Source organism: Sinocyclocheilus anshuiensis, unplaced genomic scaffold (assembly GCF_001515605.1).
Source record: "Sinocyclocheilus anshuiensis isolate Anshui unplaced genomic scaffold, SAMN03320099.WGS_v1.1 scaffold308, whole genome shotgun sequence".
NCBI lineage: Eukaryota > Metazoa > Chordata > Actinopteri > Cypriniformes > Cyprinidae > Sinocyclocheilus > Sinocyclocheilus anshuiensis.
Window position 1 is genome coordinate 1,728,813 of NW_015558619.1, and position 8,188 is coordinate 1,737,000.

An 8,188-nucleotide genomic window follows, 5' to 3' on the forward strand; every position below is an offset into this window, starting at 1 on the left:
CCAATCACAGCACATTTCGTATTTCAGAAGGCGGGCCTTCATTTGATACAGGAACTATTCGAGCCGTTCATGCCAGACTGAGGAGAGAAGTGTTTATATAATATAATAATAATATATATAATAATATTATATAATAATGTGTTTTTCGAACAACCTAGTATGAGAGCCTGTTCTAGAACACCCCTAAACAAAATCAAGACTTTGTAAAAGAGCATAATAGGACCCCTTTAAATTAAGTTTATTTTTATTAGCCCATTGGCAGATATTTCTTCTTGTTCTAAGTATAACACTTCAAATCCTGATTAAAGACTGTTTTAGAAACCAAGCCAAAAATCAATATCTCACAAAACAACAATGCAATTTCCCTTCCTGATTAAATCGTGTCTTATGAGGCATATTGTCTAAATATTAATGCTATAACACACAATACTTTAAGGAATGACTGAATGCATAATGTTTTCAAGGCAGGATTATGGATTCTGTCTAGTATAACACTTATTTACTTATTTGATCTTCACACTGGTAATATTGCAAAAAAAAAGATAGCACAATTTAAGATGTACATTGAATGCTATTAAATGAAATGCACAGATAACTGACCTTCTCGATTTTGTCCAGCCATTCTTTGTTGGACTGTAGTTCAGCCATGAAGGCCTGGTGTTTGAGCCATTTGCTGTGCAGGTTGCGAGCCTCATCGTAGGACATGTCCTGTGCTGTCAGCATCTTCTCATTGATCCACAGGGACAGCTGAGCAGAGGACGCAAAACAGTCAAGCTAAGATGTGCTTCTATTGGATTTGCCTTATTTTTCAGCATGTGAAACTAACTAAAACTGAAACTATATAAATGCATTTTCGTTACTTGAAATAAGTAAATGTTAAATAAAATAATTTTTTTATTTTTTATTTCAGGTAGTTGTCAGCAACATTTCTCATATTAATTTAGTTTCACGTGATGTACTAAAAAAAAATAATAATAAGAAGAAATGATACAGACATATTTAAAAATAATAATAATAATAATTAAATAAATAAATTCCAAAAAAATCCAAACAACAAAATTACTTAAACTTTAATTTAAATGAAAATAGAAAATATATACTTAAAAATTATTCAAAATATAATTCAAAACAATAACAGTATCCAGATCATATCAGGGTTATTATAGTTAACTAAAAATAAAACACAAAAAATTATTTAAAAAAATATATATATTTCAGCTAGTTGCCACGGCAACATTTCTCATTTTAATTTAGTTTAACGTTATGTACTAAAATAACTAAAACTAATAATAAAAATAAAACTATTAAAACTAATACGAAAAATGCCAAAAACACACAACAGAATTAAATGAAAATATAAAATAAACACTTGTTCAAAATATGAATACAAACTATAATAGTATCTCACTGAGACTAGAATAACATGGTCAGCTCACCTCCTGGCAGTCCTGCAAGAACTTCTGCAGGTCTCTGTTGTCCTTCAGCCTCATGAGCAGCTCCACGGCCGCCTCACGGTTCTTCTTATGCCTGCAGGTTAAAGCTTGCAGGTCAGTCCGTCTCTTTTATCTGTTTTTATCTGTTCACTTTGACTTGTTTAAGTGCATGTGTTTTGTTACCGGTCATCGATGGAGGCTGCTTTCTCCTGGATGCGGTCGGCATTGATGTTTCCGTCACTGGCCAGTCTCCTTCCGGCCTCCACCACTCCGTTGATCTTGTCCTCATTGGCATCCATGGTGGTCATGAAGTCCTCCTGTTTCTTAATGGCAGCTTCTGCTCCTTCAAGGGTGGTGGGCATCTCGGTATGAGCCAGAACATACTCCTACAGAAAGATAGAGAATAAATCACTCAGGTGAAGCTCAAACAGGATGTTTAAACTCTTAAAAATAAAGGGTCCAAAAGGGGGGTTGTCATAGCTATAAAAGAACCATTTTTTTGGTTCCTCAAAGAACCTTTCAGTGAACAGTTCTTAAAATATACAATTTTTTCTTCTTTTTTTAATATCTTTTATTTTTTGTTATTTTTTCTAAAAAATATTTGTATTGATGATGATGATTATTATTATATGCTTGATTTTTTTTATTTTACACCACAATAAAATGTCTCATTTTGTTTAACATTTTTATTTAGTAAACTAAAATCACAATATGGCTTAGTGCAATTAACAAAAAGATGGTTTGAAAATGAAGAAATTAAGAGAGGGGAAAAAATATTAGTATTGTAATTTAAAATAAAACTATTTTTATAATTATTTTTCTTAAATACTTCATTTTTATTTTACTGTGAAATATTACAATTACAATATGGCTAAGCGTAATTTTTCATTTTATTGTAAAATATTACAATAGTAAAATTTCTTATTTTGTTTAATATTTTTATTTAGTAAACTTTTTGAACGTTTATTTAGTAAACAATTTCGCAATATGGCTTAGTACAATTGTAATTAAAATGGTTGAAAATGAAAAAAATTAAGACTGAGAAAAAAAAAAGAAGAAAAAAAAGAGTATAGTCATTTAAAATATTTAAAATCATTTAACATTTTAATTACAATAGTAATATTTCTTATTTTGTTTGCAGTGATGCCATAGAAGAACAATTTTTGGGTTTCCCAAAGAACGTTTCAGTGAACCGTTCTGAAAAGTAAAAATTTTTTTCTTAGTGTGAAGAACATTTTAATAATCTAAAGAACTTTTTCAACTAAAGAATCTTGGATGTTAAAGGTTCTTCATGGAACCATCAATGCCATATTTTCAAGAGTATACTGGTGTTCAAGCAACTTACCTGGTTGTTGAGGAAGGCTTCGGCTTGTTTGGTGTCTCTGAGGAAGATCTGATAGGCATGAGACTGCGACAGAAGGTTCTGCCGGTTCTCCCACATCTTATGGAGCTCGTTCCATCCGGTATCCAGAGCCTGGAGCCTCTGTCTCAGGAACATGTACTGAGCGTCCGTTTGTCCCTGCGTCACCATCTCGCCCATGTCCCTCATCTTCTGGTAGTCCTCTTCGTAGTTGTTAATCTCGTTCTTGATGCCTTCGTGCTGGGCCAGAAGCTTCTCGGCCTCGGCTAGCGTGTTGGGCATGTCCTCGGACGCGATGGCCGTCTGCGTGCGGGAAAGCCAGGACTGGAAATCGTCCAGCTCTCGGAGGAACTGTTGCAGCTTGCTGGCTTCCCCAAGAGATGCCTCTCGGTTTCGTAGGGTTTCTTTCATCTCCTCCCAGACGGCGGTGATCTAATGAGCTGCCTGGCGATCTGATTGACAACGGCCACGCGTGACGCCTGGTTATTCATTTCAGGCTCCAGACTCTCAAACCTGGAGGGTAATTAAAACATTTCATCACACAATCATCAAGAACAGCACTCCTGAAGAATCATGTTTTACAATAAGGGCCAATTTGTCCTTGAGAAATGGAAAATGTGATACCTGGCCACACTAGAGTGAGTTCAATCTGTTATCGAGCTCAGAGAACGTTCAGATGATCATTTGTACTGCTGTTCTCCAGCGGCGTGACTCAGCATGAACAGCTGTGGCGGTAAACGCTCCTAATTACACTGACTTGAGGAAGCCAAAATTCTACTACCTAAACTTATTAGTCATTATTATTTTTCTTAGACAAATATTCCTAGAGCATTCAAGCTACATCCACCAAACTCGTCTCAGACCTTCAGACTTCTGAACACCCTAGAAACCTTCTAAAAGCAACACAAAACACCCTAATAACCATCTTGCAACATCCTTGCAAGAACCCAGAACACCACAGCAACTGCCTAGCAACCGGACAGCAATCCGTTTATCTGTCTATCTGAGTGGCTGCATGGACTTAAAAACTTCAAACTTGTAAAATTCCTTAATTTAAAAATGCTTCAAAATTTAGGTTCAAACTTACATCAAACTTAAAACTGCTTCACACTTTTAAAACAACCTTTTAAAGATTTTTAAACTACCTTAAACGTAAAACTGCTTCAAAACTTTTTAAGCTACTTCAAAGTTCAAATTGATTCAGAATGCACATATTTAAACTTTCAAACATAAAACTGCTTCAAGCTTTTAAAACTATTTCAAATTGAAAACGTAAAACTCCTTCAAACCTCGAATTCTTAAAACTAATTCAAACCTAAAATTCTTTCAAAGTGTAAGTTTTTTAAAGTTACTTCAAACTTAAAATTGGTTCAAAACGCACATATTTAAATTTTCAAACTTAAAACTGCTTCAAGCTTTTAAAACGACTTTTAACTTAAAACTGCTTTAAATTCAAGTTTTTAAAAATTACTTGAAATTCAAAAAAGCTTTACACTTTTAAAACGGTCAAACTTAAAATGCCTCCAAACCTTGGATTTTTAAAACTACTTCAAACTTCAAACTTTTCAAACTAAATCCAACTTAAACCCGCTTCAAGCTTTTAAAACTAGTTTTAACTTAAAACTGCTTTAAATTCAAGTTTTAAAAAACACTTCAAATTTAAAACAGTTTTAAACTTTTAAAACCACGTCAAAATTAAAACGTCTTCAAGCCTTGAATTTTTAAAACTAATTCAAACTTCAAACATCAACCTTTATAAACTGCTTCAAACTTAAAACCTTTTCAAAATGCAACCTTTTAAAACTATTTCAGACTTAAAAATACTTCAAACTGCTTCAAAATTCAAATTTTTAAAAATACTTCAAATATAAAACTGCTTCAAAATTCTAGCTTTATAAAGTACTTCAAACTTAAAACTCATTCAAACCTTGCCTTTTTAAAACTGCTTCAAAATTTAAGCTTTGTAAATGATATCAAACTTAAAACTGCTTCAAGCTTCTAAAACGACTTTATTTTTTTTATTCAAGTTTTCAAATTTAACACTACTTTGAAACTATCTGGATAGGTTTTCTCAAGCCAACATCAAACATTTAAAAATGATGCAAATCAAGTAATAGCTCAAAACCTGCAAAGTTAGTGAAATTTGCAATGCCACAAATTCCAACTAATTGGCACAAGCCTGTGATAAATACGACCACAAAAACACAGACTTGACCTCTCACCTGTGCTGAATGACCTCCAGGTCCTCCAGTTTCTCTGGGATCTCCATGCTGTTGAGCCACAGCTCCTTCTCGTCGATCCAGTGCTCACACGCGTCCGCCTCGCTGAACATCTTATAGAGCGCCAGGGCGTCCTGCAGGGCCTGTTTCCTCAGCCTGCTGAGCTCGGAGACCTCCTTATAGCGCTCCTCGATGCCCGCCAGCCGCTCGTTGACGTTGGCAGCCTGCACCTGTTCTGGAGGCAGGGACTGGGCCTGTTCGTGAAGAGCGTCAATCACCGAGCGATAACTAGCGACCTCGGCCGAGGCGTCTTTGTGTTTCTTGACCAAAGCTTGAGTGGAGAATTCATCGTGGCCCACGTCAGCGGTGGAGACGATTCGGAGCGCGTCTAAAGTCCAGGTGTCGACGTCATCCGCATCAGCCTGGAACTGGTGAAGGCTGCAAGCCTCTTCCAGGCGTTTTTTCCTCACCGCAGCCAGCTGTTCCAGAGCGGCCCATTGGGCCTGGACGTCGGCGATGCGTTCGCGAATCTTATCTTCGCCGAAGTGCCCAGCGTCAGCCATGGCTTGACCTTCGCGCACCGTGTGCTGGAGGTGACCGGCGCGGCCGCTCATTTCATCCTCGAGAGTGCGGTGTTGACTCAGCAGACGCACGGCGCCCGTCAGATCCTTGCCGCAGTCGTCCGAGGACAGGATCTGCTCTTTCTCGCGAATCCACCCCTCCTCCTCCGCCATCTCCCAGAAGAACTTCCACAGGCGGCGGGACTCTTCCAGACGGGCGTGGCGCTCCACTGCCAGCTGGGTCAGCTCCTGATAGCAGAACTCCATGTGGGCCACGCGGTCACGGATGACCTGAGGGTCACAGGGTTTGTAGCCTGCATCGAATCGGAGAAGATAGAAAACATTAAAGAAGCAAGAAACTAGGGCTGGGTGATTTGGCCAAAAAAATTATCACCATCATTTTTTTCATATCAGTCGATATTAGGGCTGGGAAAATAAATTGATGAAAAAAAATTGATCGTGAATCGAGAAATGATTCAGCATCGATTCTGAGCTTTTCCGAATGCATCGCAATTCTTTCTCGAGTCGATTCTGAGCTTAATTTTGAACAGCACGTACCCTGCTTGTTTCCAAATCCTTACACTTGAACCTAAAATAATCATTAATTTACATTATATTACATTTAGTCATGAAGCCGATGCTTTTATCCAAAGCGACTTACAAATGAGGACAATGGAAGCAATCGAAATCAACAAAAATGACTTTGGTCTTCTCGCGGATCCAGGATTTGGTCTCGTTACAGTCCAGGTGGTAGTTCTGCACGCCCAAAGCCGAGTTGAGGGACTCTTTCTTCTGGTCCACCAGGTCGCGGAACTGACTCCACCTGCGGATGAGCATCAGGCTGCAGTTTAACACATGGAACCAGCTGGTTAAGAGCTAGTTTAGACATGCATCTAATGAAGGGAGCTGACCAGCATGCTCGGATGCTTAAGCTAGTTAAATTGTGTTCAATGAGTAATGCCAAGGTCATAGATTCAACTTCCAGAAAACACAGATAACTGATCAAATGTATATTTTGAGAGTACTTTTTGATTTGAATATATTTTATTTAAGAAGCCCAGTGGGTAAACCAGTATCTAGGGCTGCACGATTGATTGAAATAAAAACGAAATTGAAAAATTAAAAAGCATTGTTTGAAAATAAATAAAGACTGCCAAAAAATATTTGTTTTGTAATTTAAAATAAAATAATAATAATAATTATTATTATATTTTTCTTAAATGCTTGATTTTTTTTATTTTACAATGAAATATTACAATAGTAATATTTCTTATCTTGTTTTTTATTTACATAATTTGTTTTTATTTATATTTATTTAGTAAACCAAAAGTGCAATTATCAAAAATATGGTTTGAAAATGAAATAAGCAATTCAAAAATAAAATTATTACTATGATTCTTATTTAATTATATTTTTAAACACACAATTTTTTATTTTACAGTGAAATATTACGAAAATAATATTTCTAATATGTTTTATTTATTATATCGAAATCGCAATATGGCTTATTGCAATTATCAAAAAGAGTTTTTTTTTTTAGAATAGAATTAGAATAAAGTGTTAGAGTTAGAGGGTCAAATAAAGATGCACTCTTAAAAATAAAGGTGCTTCACAGTGATGCCATAGAAGAACATTTTTTGTCTAAATGGTTCCATAAAGAACCTTTAAAGGGGTCATATGATGCGATTTCAAGTTTTCCTTTCTCTTTGGAGTGTTACAAGCTGATTAAGCTAGTTAAATTGTGTTCAATGAGTAATGCCAAGGTCATAGATTCAACTTCCAGAAAACACAGATAACTGATCAAATGTATATTTTGAGAGTACTTTTTGATTTGAATATATTTTATTTAAGAAGCCCAGTGGGTAAACCAGTATCTAGGGCTGCACGATTGATTGAAATAAAAACGAAATTGAAAAATTAAAAAGCATTGTTTGAAAATAAATAAAGACTGCCAAAAAATATTTGTTTTGTAATTTAAAATAAAATAATAATAATAATTATTATTATATTTTTCTTAAATGCTTGATTTTTTTTATTTTACAATGAAATATTACAATAGTAATATTTCTTATCTTGTTTTTTATTTACATAATTTGTTTTTATTTATATTTATTTAGTAAACCAAAAGTGCAATTATCAAAAATATGGTTTGAAAATGAAATAAGCAATTCAAAAATAAAATTATTACTATGATTCTTATTTAATTATATTTTTAAACACACAATTTTTTATTTTACAGTGAAATATTACGAAAATAATATTTCTAATATGTTTTATTTATTATATCGAAATCGCAATATGGCTTATTGCAATTATCAAAAAGATGGTTTGAAAATAAAGAAATTAAGAGAGCCAAAAAACAAACAAACAAAAAAGTATTGTATATATTTTTCTTAAATATCTTTTTATTTTACAGTGAAGTATTACAATAGTGAAATTTATTATTTTGTAAAAAAAAAATGTAGCAAACCAAAATTGCATTATAACTTTTAAATTGAAATTGCAATATGTACAATTACCAAAAAGATGGTTAAAAAGTAAAAAAATATATATATATTGTAATTTACAATCAAAATATTATTATATTATTTTTATTATTATAATATTATTTTTTAT

General features: G+C 34.2%; 1 pseudogene; it reads right to left on the bottom strand.

Moving 5' to 3' along the window:
• Nucleotides 1-8,188, bottom strand: part of LOC107680472 (spectrin beta chain, non-erythrocytic 1-like) — a 115,147-nt pseudogene that overhangs the window by 24,285 nt on the left and 82,674 nt on the right.